At 39.6% G+C, this 17,065-nt stretch overlaps 1 long non-coding RNA gene across 5 annotated transcripts in view; it reads left to right on the top strand.

The window, feature by feature from the left end:
* Positions 1–17,065, top strand: part of LOC130606815 (uncharacterized) — a 246,696-nt gene that overhangs the window by 174,556 nt on the left and 55,075 nt on the right. For 4 of the 5 annotated variants that reach the window (XR_008974069.1, XR_008974066.1, XR_008974068.1 and 1 more), the window contains exons 5-6: positions 9,470–9,616; positions 9,735–10,156. This is a non-coding gene — a long non-coding RNA (uncharacterized LOC130606815). Of the gene's footprint in view, positions 1–9,469; positions 9,617–9,734; positions 10,157–17,065 lie in introns of those variants that run through there. The other variant, XR_008974067.1, reaches the window with a different exon arrangement.

The following is a 17,065-nucleotide window of genomic DNA, read 5'->3' as shown; positions in this document are numbered from 1 at the left end:
GATCTTGAGAATATTTCATGCTCTGATTCAGCTATTAAATCATGTTCAAAGCAGTTCACGAGTCAGAAATGTATAATCAGCTGATGATATGACTGACAAAATTTGACAGGAGTCAATGCAGTCTGCAGCCCCGCTCTGCCTGAAGAACTGTCCCTTTTACCAGACTCTGTTCAAAATCCCTTTCTGTGAAAGTCAGCACCAGTGTTGTTGCTTCTGCAGGATGTTAACAGCTACCACTGGGAGGGAAATGTCTTCATGATCGCCTTTATTTAGCAGATGTATATGGTATCAAAAGTTGTGGACACCTGTGGCTTTTCCTTCCAATAAGTTGTTGTGAAAGTGAATTACTATCACCACAGAGAAACAGAAGAAGTATACCATTAGGATGTTTATATTTTGAAGGTGATCCATGCAAAGTGCCTGGAGGATCTTGAGATGAGATGTCACATCAAGTAAGAAATCCAATACTCAAATTCAGTTCTCATATAGAGTTTTCACTTTGAAGGTATTCCAACGTTCTGACTCCCTACCAGAAAAATAAAAACTCTGTTTCAGAATGGTTTTTATTTTGCTTTGAACACTGTTCACATGCACTGAGTAAAAAAGAATGTTCATGTTCTGGTTAGAGAAATTATCTCAAAGAACATTTTAATGCTACTTGCTCTTATTTTTTTACTTCATGTTCCAGAAATGTCCATGGTGCTTGCTAAAGATCATAAAGCATCCTCAGTCTCTCCCTTGCTATGCATAATGAAAGCCAGCATTTCAACAGCCCTGGGAAGAAGCTTTATTTACACAGTGCAAAGGAAAACAATTTTTTGAGAGACCAACATTAATCATGGACAGTACAGCAAATCATAGTGTTTTTACAGCAAAACACAATCAAATGTTTTTATTCTAGCCAAAGAACAGGTTTCTGGTTCTGAGAATAATACAGTGCTCCACACCAAAGAGACACAAAGGGGTTCTCCAGCACTGTGACATGAAACCTCCTTCACGTCTATAACAGCAGCTCAGTTCTGACAACACTGACTGTGTTTAATGAACCCTGAAGTCACTGGGACTCTCTCCATGATATCTACTTGTATCTCCCAGGTCCCTGTCAATTTTCTTTATCCTGCTTAGCAATTGGTTCACAGTGATTTACATCTGAGGCTGAGCAGATAGCTGGGGCATTCACAGAGACATTCCTGGTGTCTGTGTCCTACCTCTTCGATGCAGCAGAGCTCCTGACTGTTTGGGACATGGGTCTGGAAGGAAATCCCTATGTTTTAGTGAATATAAACATAGGTGTGGATTTGGGTGGCTTTTGTGTTTGGTTTTGGGGAGGAGAGAGTGTTATCTTTTTCTTCTCTTGAAAGAGAAGAGACCTGGATTTGCTTTGGGTATCTTTTTTGTTAGCTCACTGACTTCAGTAGAAAAGCACCTGATGGACCCTCTGGGCCACAAAGATGACTTACTGCTGAATAGATATCTCAAGCTATGACTAATGTTAATTATTCCCTGCTTTCTTCACACATTGGCAGAGCTCATGTGTTGTTTAAAAGTGAGTGAAGCAATGAAAGGGGAGAAACATGCCTGTAGACATGAACTGAAGCTGGCAAATCTATAGGGAGTTGCTTTGAGTATATTATATTATTCGGAAAGCCCAGTGCATTTATTCAAAGAGTGCAATGGTTTTCCCTTGTTTTTTTTCCTGTGATGCTGTTTAATACCACCAGATTCTTCCTTCTTGTCTTTGCTTCTTCCAGAAATGTATTTTTCTTACTGTTTGGAAGGATTTTGCAAAGGTGTGTGAGATTCCCAAGGATTTCTCCAGAGTCCAGTCAGATAGTTGCAGCCTTTTTCTTATCAACTGATTCCACTTTTTAATCCATCAAAAGCAGTCTGATGCCCAAGTTACATCTTCATGCCTTGAAACCCTACATTTCCTTCTCAGGCTGCTTCCTTCATTGTTCCAGAGAAAACACAGTTCCCATGTTACAAACAATAGTAGTATAAACCCTTAAATACTTCAGTTCCAGCCAGAGCTCCTGGAACATCTTCCTGGTGATTCCCTTCTGATGTGATTTGCAAATATTTATGTAAAGAATCTGTGACTGCTTGAAAAAAAATGGATCAGTATCACAGCATTTCTGTTTCCTGGGCTGTTGTTTTTCATATTCCTAGGGAAATCCCATCCAGCCTAACACTGATCTTTTTGGCACTGCCCTTTAATAGCTGCCACCCATCCAATCAAAGCAAGGCAGAAGCTGCCAAGCTTAGTATTTCTTTGCTTTATTCCTCAAAGAATGTCCTTGCTTCTTTCTTGGATATTTTCTATACTTATATTTGTGATTCTGTTCCCTAAGATCATGTTTGCTTGCAGTTAGTGGAGCTTTTGAGCTGATTTAGGTCACTGGTACATAGCTCAGTAATCACTTTTCCACTCTTTTCTAGTCATTCTTTTGTGATGGGCAAATATATTTCGTGACATAATAATGTCTCTTGGCAGATTTGATCTCATTCTCGTAATGTGAATGTTTATAGACAATGCACTGAATATGCCAGTTAAAACAGATTTTGATTTTGCTTATCTACAGCCAAAGTTCTTGGCCCCTGGTGCGCACCCAAACCATGTGTAAAAAGGTATTCAGCTCTGAATGAGATCACTAACATCTGTTGCTGCACATAACATTTAATCTTCAAACACCATCAACAACAACAAAAATCAGGCAGTTGAAAATGCAGAAGTGGAGAAACATGGGCACTGTGAGAGCAAGCTTCAGTTTCTCTTAATTGCTGCCATGCCTTGCGTATGCAGTGGTGTGCTCTTCACAGGCACGGTAGCCTGTCCTGGGGAGCCCCTGAGGAGAGTAAAAAAACCTTCTTTTTGAGAAGAGCAGCCCAAAATGGAGCCACTCCACACCCATCCCATCCCCTGGGTAGTTGGGTTCTTGCTCAAAGCAGGTACAAAGGGTGGTAAATGAGGGAGGTACTGAAGTGGTCAAGTGTTTATTAATATAGTCCCTGATATGGAGAGATTAGCCTGACCTTTATGGTACAATTAGCTCATAATCATGCTGGTTGCTACTGATGGGCTCCAAATGCAATTTTTAATCTCTTCTTCATAGTATTCCTGAGAGATAAAATACAATCGAAATTTTCCAGCTACCCTGAAGAACAGGAAGTATCAGTCATCCCTTCAGGTGTTCTTTGCATTTGTCATTGAGATACCTTTTGACAAACTTGCATTTCTTCTCTGATTTTCCCTGCTCTGTTCTTCAGAGCTCTGGTGTCTCCTGGGTCAGGAAGTAAAGAAGGTGTGTGTACTTTATACATAACCTTTCAAAATGCTCGAACCCCACCTTGGAGCTTTTTCAGAAAGCTTTGAAGAACCCCACTTCTAGATACACGGCTTTTTTTTCTCTTTGTGGATGGCAGATGGTCCTGGCTTATTCACAGACACTGTCCAATATGTCTGGAGTCTGATAACCTCAGCCATCTGAATCACACCTGTGTGTAGTCATGAATTCTTGTTAATGTTGCTGAAGCCTCACGTATTCTCTTTACTGCTTTTCTTAATCACAGGGAGTCTCCCATCGATTACTAAGTGCTCTTTCAGACATGTATTTGTTGTGCCTCACTTGTATGTGTCTTGGAGCTGTGCTGGTTTTTAAACACATAGGCAAAAAATACCATGGCAGTGATAATAGGAATAATATAAAAGACTCGTGAAATAAAGTAAATTAAAATTTAATGCTAACAGTGGAATTTAGTTATGACATTTTAGTTATATTGGTCTTTCTTCTAGAGCTATAGTTTGGAAGCCTTGAGTAGGGAAAGGTTTCTGGAATTCTGTTGTATAACCTTGTTGTTGCAAATGTACCTGCTGGCTTGGTGCTATTATGTCCCCCATCTCCTTCACTGCCCTGGATTTTCACTGACTCATAAATTTCACAGAAAGTTCATCACAGTCTCGCATGGGGTAAGAGTCTGTTCCATTAAATGGAAGTTTGGGTGTTATATCCTTTCCAGGAGTCGCAGTCAATGAACCTGCACCAAGATTTCCTACGTCACTTGCGTTTGGTACCTCTGGTTATACCCTAGCATTCCTTGCAGTGAAACAGATGTTTGTCATATGGTCCTAAACATATAAATTGGCCTGGTCTTCCTAGGCAATTTGCATGCCAAAGAATTCAGTTATGGCTCTGAATGGGCCTGGGCCATAGCGCTGTGGGACGAGCTTCTTTAACAGAAATTCTGGAGTGTTTGGCATGTTATGTTTACCAGGGTGAGGGAAACAGGAATGAAATAGAGACCTGGAAAGAGGACAGTCATGCAGATGACTCACTGCAGTCAAGCACTTTGAGAAAATACGGTCTCTAAATGTTATGTCTACAACTAATTAACTGTATTTATTGTAGGACCTGTGGAAATACAGAAACTGTGAAGTTTAGGGAAAATAAATTAGGTTCTCAAACAAATGCCAGGCTGCCCAGTGTTCTTTTTTGGGGAAAAAAAACAGCAATCTCTTTGCCAAGTAAACTGAAATATGCTAAAATGCAAATGTTGAGTTGATGTGTTTCAACAGGGAAATTCAATCGCTGAATGCAAACTTTGTTTTCAAAAATTGAAATGTTAAAATCATCCAGGTTTCAAACTGAAAAGTAGGATCATATATACACAGTCTTTATTTAATCAGCAACTTTGACATTTTTATGTTAATTTTTTCTCCAGATATTGTATTTTCCCCCCCTTGAAACACACCCAATTTATAGTATGCTCACACTCATATAGACACACTTGCCGTAGAGCTGATAGATTTAGTTCCAGATGTGACAGTATATATATATACGTATGTGAGATGTAATAAATATTGATTTTTATTTTCCTTTTTTGTTACTAATGCCTCAAAATTGTTTGAGTATACATGTGTAAGCATTGATATTGCTTGATATTTGGCAGTATATCCTCTTCTTTATAAGGGAAGGCAGGAAAAGGTTCAGTAATCAAATTCCTGAATGAAAAGATTGTGATCTTCAGTGCAGTGGGCACACGGTCAACAAATAACATAAAGTGGTGCCTCATGCTCATAGAATGTGACGTGTTCTTTGTGTAAGTATTTTGATGGTTTATTAATGGCATCAAAAGACAAAAGAAAGTAGAGAGGAGATGGACGTACTGTGTCTTTACAGTGGGTGGGTTTCTGAAGCGGCAGATCCTCTACTGGACAACAAAATAAAGCTCTTCCAGGTATGTCTTAGTAAAAAATTTCTCTCTGCAAGTTACCATTCTTCATACAGTACTGAGAAAATAGATTGAGTAGCCAGGAGATCAGTGACCTTAGGCAAATCAGCATTACATATTGCAATCCATTTAAACTTCTGATGTTGGAAAAGCTGTTGAAGACTGGCTTCCCTTAGCGGAAGGTGTCCTTGCCCATGGCAAGGGGGTTGGAACTAGATGATCTTAAGGTACTTTCCAACCCTAACTATTCTATGATTCTGTGATTCCCGAGCCAGCCACTCTTTTTTTCTCATCAGGATAAGGGTCCCTCCTCTTGGCAAGTGAAAACTTGCTCTGTGTTACCCCGCACCCATCCGTCGGTTGGAGAACAGCCCAGGAAAGCATGGCACTGCTAGCCAGCCTGTGTGGCACTGGGGATATATGATGAGCAAGAACATCTTTCTTCAGCCTCATCAGGAAGGTGCTAGGGCAGCACTGAGTCTAAGTTCACAGGGAGCCTCACCAAGCACCTTCTGGCTCCCCACTAGAGGAATGGTGCGCAGGAGCCAAGACAGGGAAGCCCTGAGAAAGGGCTGTGGCCGAAACTGTAGAAATCAAATCTAGGTCTGAACAGAGCACTTCACTAACCAAATCTGGATTGTCACCGGTTGCTTCTATTTAATGAGACCCTTTGGAAAGCAGGACCTCAAGCTATAAACTTCCAAAAGGGAGAGCAGAGCATCTAGGTTGGTGATTAACCAACTAGAGTAATCAGTTGTGTGTGAGATACTTTGGGGGATAGCTGTGATTCAGTTTGTGGAAAGAACGAGGTGTCATTTAGGTTTTTTTAGGGATGTAAGTTTGTAACTAATTTTTGTCTCTCCTTGCCAGCGTAACGGTTTGAATGTTAATTTAATTTTGCAGAATATCATTTATGTAAATGTAATTAGAAGGGAAACATGATCGGGAGATGCACAGCACCAAAGAAAATTTATTACTCCGAGGGGTATTGCTCTAATCATTCAACTGCAATATTGAGTTTCCCCAGATTTAATCTAAAAGCAATAAATTACAAAAGGCTAATGTCCTGCCCAACAAAAAGCTGTCATGAACCCAAGTTTCTGTGGGGAAAAAATTCAACTTCATTTCAGCAACAGGCTCTCCTCGTTTACACATTCCTTTTATGATTCCAGTCAAGTCAAAGTAAAATGAATACAAATGTGAGAGTTCGAACACTTTCCCTGAATCTGTACGTGTGTCTGTTGGTGATTGTAATAATCAGCAATCCAAGGCACTGGGACTCCCTTATGTTGGGCAGAATTGGGAATGCAGTCCTGCAAAGATACAACTGCAAATTCTTATCCCCACCTTTGCATGACCCTGTGATTTAAGGGAAGGCAAATTTGAGTCTGATTAATTCCAGTGTCCATATGAAAGTCTCTTGCTAATGTGCCGTCCTTTTTGTTCTGCCAACAAAATGAATGAGGAGAAAAGAGCTGTCCTTCTGCCTGTGTTAGTGACTGTAACCTGTGTATTTCATGGAAGCCCTGTAGGGAAGTTGCCCTCTTGGCACTGCTGGTCTGCGTTTACTAAAGGAACACTTTTGGAAAGTGGAATGAGAAACAAATGGATAGTCAAAAATCAAACAATATTGTGTGGTTACTTCTTAAAGCCCTTGGATAGCAGTTCTCCTATTCAAGAAGCATCTTTCCATTTAATAAAATCTGCAATGAAAATTTGTCAGCAAATAAACAATAGCTAGCCAAAATAAGAGTTGGTAAAGCCTGACTAATGTGTAGGCTAACACACTGTTAAGTGTTGGGGTTTTGTGGTGCAATTTAGTATGAAGGCTGATGCCAACATTACACTTCTCTAAGAAGCAGAGTAATTAGTACAGGAAATAGGTTTCTTATGTTTTATTTAGTCAAATTCATCTCTGGTTTAACTCCACTGTAGCCTGTATTACGTTTGTTCTTATTTCCCAGTGTTGTTCCTCTGCACAGTTCTTTATATCATGACCTTTAATTCACTGTGATTGTCTTTTATTTTAGGTAGGGGCCATAGTGCCTCTCTCAATTTGTTAGTATCAATTATGTTGTAAGCCTGAGTTTCTTGGCTCACAAAATTAAACCCATCAGATCTGCAACATGCTTTTACAAAGTGCATATTGCAGGTTTAGAGATTCCCACAGCTGTACATGGGACACAGGGAGAAATGCAGGGCTGCAGCCTCAAAGGCACAGAGAAACAGAACTGTGAGAGGACTGGGGGAAAATGCAAGGAGCAGAGAAAAACAATGTTCTTAGAAGTAGGGGTGGAGGGGCTCAACATATGAGTTGCTCATGTCCATGTAGAGTCAAAACAAGTCTTAGGAGGATGGCTGAAAGCAGTAACTAGCAGTCTGGAGAATGAGAGAAAGTGAATGGACTTGTGATAAAAAAAGAAGCTGGTGGGGCTCAGGAAAAAGCCAATTATGAAAACAGTTATTGGATTCAAATCAGTACCTTCAACCAAATTCTAAAGATAAGGTCCTTGTGAATGACTTTGGCTGAGAGCGGTTGGAACTTGATGATCTTAAGGTCCTTTCCAACCCTAACTATTCTATGATTCTATGATTCTGTGATTCTATGCGTGTGCACAGGTCTGCCTGTGGTCCCATGCTGTTACGGCACTGACAAGACAGGAAGGCAGCTGCCTCCTCCCCTTCTGCCTCATGTATGTGTTGCAGAGATGAGTTCCTCTACTGGAAGCTCTTCTTGTAGGGCTTTTTCTGTATGGCAGGCACCCCAACTTCTGTTTCATTTCAGACAACCCAAAGTTAAACTGAAAGGAGGAAAAGATGGTTGAATAGATTCCTAACAAGATACATACCGCATCGGCTTTTGGTGTGTAGGGTACTGGTGTAAAGCTGTTACAGTTGTAATTCTCCACCCACGGGTGTTTAGGGAGGTACAAATGTGTGCAGCAGAACATAGGACAAACTGCTGTGGGTACACTTAATTAACAGTGAACATGCACAGTACTAATCATCTCATTCTTGATTGTATGCAAGTATAGCACAGATCATAACAACCTGAGCAGGAAGCTGCAGGCCTGTACTATGTGATTGCAGAGAGGATCTTTCTCAGCCAAGTAAATCAGTAGAGAATAACAAAACCAAAGAGTAACAGTGGAAAGGGTCTTACCTTAGTAATCTACAAGGTACACAGATTGCAAGCTGTAGGGCCAAGAGACCTAAGATGTATTTTTCATTTCACAAGGTGTAATCGCTCTAGTTGTGAAATAGCATTTAAGATTTTTTTTTCTCTTTGGTTTTTTTTTTGCATAATGCAAGAATGGGAGTCATGCACCATGGAATCTGTTTCCTGCCCCAGATGAAGGCGGCTTCTAAAATTGCTTAAGATGCATATATAGAGATTTTTATTAGTCCAAGAAGTCTTCCAAGATCATCATCATTTATTACAGTTCCTGTGTTATTCATTCCAATGAGATTTATAATTATAAACCAGTAATTAAAGAGGCTCCACTCTGTAATTCCATAGGAATTCCACTGTGATCTGACATTAATTAACAACCAATTATAAATTATGATATAACTTTTAAGAAAACCCACCAGTGTCTCGGTGCTTTCTTCCACTTACAATGAAATGTTAGCCGGGATTTCGCTTTTGTAAGCTGGAGCTTTGTTGCAGATTGATCGGTACTGCCGTGCGCTACGGGTGTGTTTCCACGATGCAGCAACTACATGGGTGGGCAGGTTCAACCTGCTAAGGTTTTGAAAGAATTTTTGTCCTCATCTTTCTTTTAAGAGGCAGCTGTCTCAGAGGATTTCAGCCTTCTGTCATGTCAACAAGTGTGCACACTTTAATGCTTAGATGTTATCTGACTTGTTATGTAAATCAGAGTGATATGATGCATCGCCTATACACCTGATGCGAGCTCTCTCTGGCTTGAAAGTGTATTTTAAATAATTATAGCCAGTCAGGAAAAAGAGAAAAATTGTTACATGGCTCTAATGGGAATGACTGGGATAGAGCAGATGCAATAACAGGCATAAGGGGATAAACTTTCAAAATTTTGATATTATTTGACCATCTGTATTAAGGATCTGATAGCTGGTGGAAATGGTGTGTCCCCAGAATGTGACAGGTAGAATGCTACCTAGAGATGTGTGGGTAATAAAGCACATGGTACATACAGATAATCAAAACTTTGCATCGTTCTGTCCTGTTTTCTATTTTTCTTTTTTTTTTTTCCTTTAGTGAACTTAGGTCAGTAATCATCATTAAGCTTGTGGGAAAGATTGGGGAAGTGGGATAATACCAAAATTCATTACTTGCAAAGCCGTGTAGAGAACAAGAGACTTAAAAGGAGACAACAGATTTTTTTTGCATGGATGAAATCATGAGGTAAGTTTTCAAAGCCTTGCCCTGCAGATTAATTTCCACCATCTCCATTAAGCCTAATGAAAATCACGTGTGTGTTTCTGAGTATTTCTTCGCACGCTCTTCCTTTGCCTCTTTGCAGCTCCTCCCTGGGACTTTCCATAACTCCTTTGATCAAGCCTCTAAGACCTCTGCCATGAAGTGTGGCTTCTGAGCTGTTCAAAGTTAGTGTGGGAAAGGAGTGAAGAGAAGTGTGGCCCTTATAGTCACCTCCACATCCAGCTTTCATTATAAGGCTGCATTGGTCTGAGCACAAAGTTGTTCAGGGAAGTAATAGTGTGGCTTACTTAGCAGCCAACTTTTGTTGGCTTTGGAGTCCTTGCTCTCAGGGTCAGTGTGGTTGCATGGATGTACATAATTTATCTTTCCATTGTAATTTTTTGCCATTTTAAAAGAGGGAGCAATCCTTTTATTTAAATTCAGACAGATCCAACAGTCTTGACCAAGAGATATTCCTGCCTTTTGCTTTCACCCTCGTTAATGTGAGTGTACCTGTTCTCCTATAAAATAGATAAGATTTCAGCTGGGAAATTCTCATAAAAATCTCATCCTGTTATGCTGCATCTGTTATCATGGCATCTCTGAGTAGCTTTGCCTGTTAGCCAGAGATGTGTCACTGACAGCAAGGAACAAAATGCATCTTTGACTAGGGAAATGTTACAAACTTGCTAGATCAGATCAGCATCAGTGGTGATTCATCCTCCTCCTGTTAGACCCAGAGAGTATGTATGAACTAAACTTGCTGCTTTTGCTTGTAACTATCCCTAGAAGGGATTAAGTTTTTAAGATCTGGCTACATGTGTTTTGGATATTAATATGTGCTTTTGGTTCTGTGCCTGAATAAGATTTAGAGGAATTTGAAGAGCAGCTGGACGCTAAAGCTTTAGGAGATCGAGCGTCAAAGCAGGGCTCATAGTAACCAACCTCCTGTCAGCAAATCCAAATGTTCTATATTTAACCTACTATTAAAATTATGTTATGTTATTTTTGTCTACCTTCAACTCAAAAGTTTGGTTTCTGTAAGATTGCAGAACAAGGCAAGCTCAGTTAAGGCTATACAATTTATCTCACTGCTTTCTTTTTAGCTCACTGTGGTCTGATGGCAGCTGAAAGGGCAAATGAGAAAGGTAGGTATTATGTTTCAAGGGGAGAGTTATAAAAGTCTAAACTGCATCCAAAGTATATTTTACTCCTAATAATGAGAACTGGATGAACAGCGTTTAAAAAAATATGAACCTGCCCCAACTACATTGGTTCAGAACTAACTGATCTAATGCAGTTTTCCAAAGAATAATTGATATTATATAATCATAACTGGCAGTTTATGTCATGAAAGCGACACTTGACGCTTTCCTGCTAACCAGTTTAACATCATCAATTAAAACATCACTTGTGTAATGACATTTTAGTAACCAGTTTAATATCATAAATTATGACATCACCTTCTTTTATGCCATCAGGGTTGAATAAAAGGTTTTCTTTAGATCAGAGAAAAAGAGGGGGAAAAAAAAGGAGGAAACCTTGACATTGCCTCTAATTTGTCCTTATAAAATGTATGTATGTTCTAGCCCTCTGATCACTGTCCTCATTAGAGAGGATCTGAGAGCTGATAAGCTACAAACAAGGGTGAAATAAACAATTGAAAAGCATATGCTTTGGCTTAGCACAGGTAGCCTCCCAGTAGACAGTAGTGTACTTTGCATAACACCAATGAAAATCATCCAGAAATGGAGAAGAAAGTACGGGCATGCTCATGGAACCTGATGAACTCAATTATAGTGCAGTAATATTTACCGAGATACGGTGTGAGAGTTCAAGATTGCATCATTACCCACCAGTCAGTGTTCTTTTTCTTCATGAGCAGTGACTTTAAAGTAATCCTTTATATCTCATTCTTCATTGAACGATCAAATTCTGATGTTGGATTCTGGTATTCTACATCTCAGATTCCTGTGGGCGTTACAATGACTCCTGGTGATTTGAGTCCTGAGCTGGCAAATGCCTACATTTATTTATATCTACTTATCTGCATGGAAGGAGACAGGAGGCAGAGAGAGATTGAGTTCAGAGGATTCTTAGTTAAACAAAGGTCTCTATGAATGTGCATCTTTGTAGGATTAACTGCAAGGAGTCAAATATTTTAAGTATATAGTGTGTTTCCAGAGCCAGCTTTCTAAAGGCACATAGCATCAGCTTCCCTCTTTTCCTACCAAAGTCAATAGAAGTGTTGTCAGTGACCACAGCCACAAGCAAAAACTAGTTCAAAATCAAGCACTTTTTATTTTTTCCTGCAAATTTTTGTCTTGAAACTGGATCACTACCATATTAAGTTGTGCTGAACTCCACTTGGGCTCTACCTTGAGATAATACCCAGTGTGTCTTATAGTGCTTGCACAGAAACTTAACCTTGTACATGCAGGTGGTCCTGTGAATTCGTGTGCTTCTCCCATTGCTTGCCTTTGTATCAGGTCCAGGTTTGAAAAGCAGAGAAGGAATTCTAGTTAGGTAGTCAACAACTGTTGTATATTGACTGGGGCATAAGTATTTCCCTGAGTAATCGAGAATAATTTCCCTTGCTAATTCCCACACTGTAAATCAAGGTTATGACAAAGGGGTGCAGTGTGGCATCTGGGCAGCTGCTCCATCCTCAATCAAGTGTCCAGCACTAAGAGATGCCTGAATACTGCGAAGAAAGAGGTAAGTTGGTAAGTATGATACCACTTCTGAAATTACAGACAAAATTTTAAGCAAATCTATGTAAATTGTCGGTGCAGATCTTAGTGGCCTCCCGAGGATGCTGTGATTTACCTACCCTCTTTTCCCAACATTTTTTCAAAAGTTTTTTTCCCCCCATGAATATTTATGTCGATGCCTCATTTGCTGACTGAATTTCCACTCTGCTGGAATTATGCTTCCCCATAGTGCACCCAGGAAAGGTGAGCCGTTAGAGGTGAGAAAAAGAGATTCCATGACCTTTAGGAAATAGCAAGTGGCACTAGATAAAACCTATTCTGTGAGGGGTTACTTATGGATTGGTTGGACATAATTACCAAAAAATTATTATCTCTCTGAAACAATTAACTTCTGGTAGATCAGAGTCCACATCTCCAGAAGCTCTGAACTTTTGCAAATTGGCTCAGCCCATTGCCACTCTTAGGCGATGAGTAATTCTTAAACTAGGCATGAGTGATAGATACCCCATATTTCTGGTTATGAGTATGGACTTATTTACAGCTGGCATTTTTTTAAAAGTGAGTGGTAAATGTTAAGGTGCTCGATTCGATGCTTATGAATGTGTTTCCTTGGTGATAAAGCTTTCACTAAGCATGTTATCTGTCTGTGCTATCTTATATGCAGACAAGAGATGATTCACACTGTGTGTTATAGGTCTTGTGCTCTAAAATTGAATCCTCTATTGAATCCTCTATTGACTTATGGCTGAGAAGCATAGAAATCAAATCCACAGCTGGTTCTTCTTAAAAGTGAAGTTTTGGCAAAAGCAACGAAGGCTTTAATGCATTAGAAAAGTGTGCATTTTTTAAAGTTGTTTCACTTCCTATTTTCTCTCTGCAAAACTCCCTGAAGTTAGAAGTGCTCGTGTGTTTCATCTTGCAGTTTCAGCAGAACATAGCTTTGATTTTGCATGCCCCGCTACTGCCTATTAAATGCAGAGAAGATGTTAGTTCATGGAGGTACGCAGGTTAAATAAACAAATACATAAGATGAAATCTTTCTGGCACAGAGAAGCAATTTATCTAATCATGAAGCAGTTGTGGCTGGAAATCTCTTCAGCAGAGAAACAGAAATGGCTTTGGAAAAAGTGAAGTGGTACAGAAAGACTAAGCAAAATCCTCCTTGCACTGACAAAAAGTGTCACTTACCCTAAAGCGAGAAGTGCCATCCCAGTTAAGGTTTTGCATTTTTCCACTTAAACCTTCCTTTGTAAGTAAAATAAAGGAGAGTTGGCCTGATGGATGTCTGTGAATAGTTACCTAGTGCATCTCTGATTTACTCTTGCTTTTCATCAGCTCCAGCACTCACGACCTTAGAGGGTTATAACACAAAACAGGTAGATGCAAAAGATGCGGACTTAAATGAGACTTGCTGCCAGTGAGACACTGGCGATCACAAAAAGCTGTCATCCCAGCACATGTTACTCATTGGGGCTTGAGAACTATAAATGGCATAGGGTTATGTGCATTAATTGCATCATAAAGTAGAGGGGCCCCAAAGGAGGTCTGGTCTCAGCTGTGCTATGACTGGGACAAACAATTAATGAGAGATCTTACAATCTCATTAGGCAGGACAGAAGTAGAGAGTATTAATCTCCTATTCTCTGTCTTTGAGACTTGAGTTTAAATATGCCCATCGTTTACACAAACAATCTATGGAGGGAAATGGAACTGACTTTTCTTGAGTCTTATTCCCAATTTCAGGGGCTGGCTTTTCTTTCTTTCCTGTTTACATCAGCATGAGCTCTGCAACCTCCCTTTTTGTACAGAAGTCATCAGAGACATTTAGGTTTTTCTTTTGTCTCTGATTTCAACTTCTGTTTCTATGGTTTGCATTTTTGACAGCTACAGTGTCATTCAGTAAACTGCAAACTCTTCTAATCCCAATGATATTGTCTTATTTTTTAAGTTCTGTTCTTGCACAGACAAAACTGTTCGACGTATTTCTTGAGAATGTTGTTTTTAGAACTTCAGATACAATAAAGGTAAATCAAGAGCCAGGTCAAGTTGCTTTGTGTTTCTGTTGCACAGTGGAGACAGAGATTTTCTGACCCTGCAGGTATTAAAACCTTGTTGGCCATTTAGGAGAAATTAGCCAGATGTTGACCCCTTTACTGCCCATTTAGCAAGCTGTAGCCCAAGCTGTAGTAACTTTGTGGGAAAATGGGTTCTCTGGTATGTGGTAATGCCCCTGCACAGGTCAGAGCTTTGCTATTGGAACTGGTACAGCCTTTCTGGCATCCCTAGATAAACTCCCACATGATTTACAAAAGCTGTCAAGGGCTGGCATTGGCTTTGGGGAAACCTTAGAGATGGAGTTCAGGGCTACCACAATACAGGCCAGCCCTGTAGAAACCCACATGGAGACTAACAAAGTTGCAGGCTGTAAGGATGGCTTTATGTGCTCTCTGCCTCATGGGCGTGAGTCATGTAGGACAGATCTAGAGAGATCTCTGCACTGCTGGGTGGGTGGGAATCGAAATGTGAGGGTCTTTCATGTCAGCCTCTAAGGGACTAACACCCGACAGATGGTTCTTCCTTTCAGAAGAAAGGAAAAAGGTGCAGTATCTCCTAGAACTTATATTGTAGCTTTTGGATTTGCTGCTGTTGTTGACGTGGCTTTGGAACAGCTTTAGCTGGAACTATTGCAAGAACCTGATTCTGGCATTGTTTTGTCTTTTTTACTACTGTTTTGTCCCAGTTTGTCTTTGGAAATGTCTAGAAATGGAAGAGGCGCCACTTGGTCAATAGTCTGGGGGGGCAGAAAGATTGTCTCCTTCGTTCTTGGTTGGCCTTGAAATTCCCCCTAATTAGTATTATCATTATATTCTCACTCCTATCACCCACTCTGTCTATTCAGCTTAAATATACCACCTCCAGACATAATAAATCTGAAAAAATGTGCCTATTATTTTTCTTTCTAAATCAAGTCCAAAAGAATGAAGCAGCAGTATAGTTCCGCTAGAGTAACTGCTGATTTTGCTGCTTAATTTTTTTTCTCACTTCTTTCCTATTTCCCTTTGTTTTTCTGCATATCTCCAGGATACATAAACTCCCTGTCACTCTCACAGCTCTTCTCAGCTATGCAGCTGCCTGTCAAGGAATACATGGTAAAATTCCTACCATTACCCATTCCTCACACTCAGACAAGCGTTAGGCCAAGAGCCACAAATGTGATTCAGTTGCTGAGATTTTATCCATTCCGTGAAGAAGTTTGGAACTTAACGGGAAACACACAAAGCAAACAAGCTGCCCTCTAATCTAGGAAATTCCTCTAGAATGTCTCCCTTGGAAGACTCTTGCATCAGGACAATCAAATATAAGGAGATTTGGAAAAATTTGGTTTCACCTAAACTTTGGCTGGATAATGCATTTCCTAGAGAGCAGTTTCCTTTGTGAAAACTGTCTGAAAGTGGAATTATGTGAAAATCAGCATTTCTCCTAACCCACCCTTATCTAAAGTATATTACTGAATAATACTACAATAGAAAAGGAGAAAAGGACTTTTTAGGTTCCTGAAAGTTTTCAAGGTGGATTTTTGTGTGAGCAGGAAGAGAAATCTGAAGAAGGCACGTCCCATGACTTTTGGGTTTGCCACATTTAAAGTGCAGTAACTGAAACATACATTATTGTCAGTATTTACTGTCAATATTGTAATATTTATTCTCAATTACAAGGAAGACATGTTTTTCAGATAATAAGTATTATTATTAGTGTTATTTCCTTCCTCCAGATTGAAGCATTTTAGGAAAAGTTACACACAAAACTATAAACAAAAGCAAACAAGGTAATGTTTGCTTTTCTAGCAGTATGCCTTCATAGTCTCTGCTGACATTTTTAGTTTTCTGACAATGGAGCTGTTTAGTAAATCCCTTTAAATTCTTTCCCAGCCAGAGCCAAATTCATCTCCCAAGCAAATTCCTCCTTACAATTACAGTGTGATACTTCATATCTGGTATATCTGGTTCTCAGTGCCTGATTATGAGCTAGGGATTATGAACTAGTTATATTTAAGACTGTAATTTGTTTTTGAAAGTTTCTCTTTGTCATTCCCCATTTTTTGGTCTCCCTACAAATATCTTTTAAGAGCAGCTGAAATCCTGCCAGACCCCAGAGGACAAAGGCGGGTGCACAGGTGTTGGAAATACCCAACAACTCCACTAACCAGGGGCTTTGCAGGGAACATCGTGAGCATCAGCTTTGATTTTAAAGAATGCTGTTGCTTTGGCACTGCTGGGGGGGTAAACAAGTGAACATTATGTTATGTTTTTTAAATACCCATTGGACTTGCATAGATTTTCTTTAGTTAATGTATCAAGCATTCACCAACTACAAGATATATAAGCTAATAGGTACATCATTTAAACCGAGTTGAGCTTAAGTGTCTTAGATAATTAAGCTTTGTATAAATTCCGATTCAAGCAATTTCAGCAAAAAGGCTTACAAGTAGCCAATCTGGGATAAAAACATTTTTATTTCAGTACCTTGCTCTTCATAACATCCTTCACAGATGCTATAACATTGTTTTAGTCTTTAGAAAAATATCTAACAACATGATTGTCTCACACCAGGCATAATCCCAGTGGAAATTAAAATTGCATGCATTTTCTCATCACTCTTTATTTAACAACTGGGAGAGTTTTAATATTTGAAACTCAGCAAGAAAATTGTCTTGAAACAC

The sequence above is a fragment of the Pezoporus wallicus genome, unplaced genomic scaffold (genome assembly GCF_028554395.1).
Source record: "Pezoporus wallicus isolate ANWC-B61680 ecotype Strahan unplaced genomic scaffold, APGP_CSIRO_Pwel_v1 contig_4191, whole genome shotgun sequence".
In the NCBI taxonomy this organism is placed as follows: domain Eukaryota; kingdom Metazoa; phylum Chordata; class Aves; order Psittaciformes; family Psittacidae; genus Pezoporus; species Pezoporus wallicus.
This window is presented reverse-complemented; position numbering and strand designations above follow the sequence as displayed.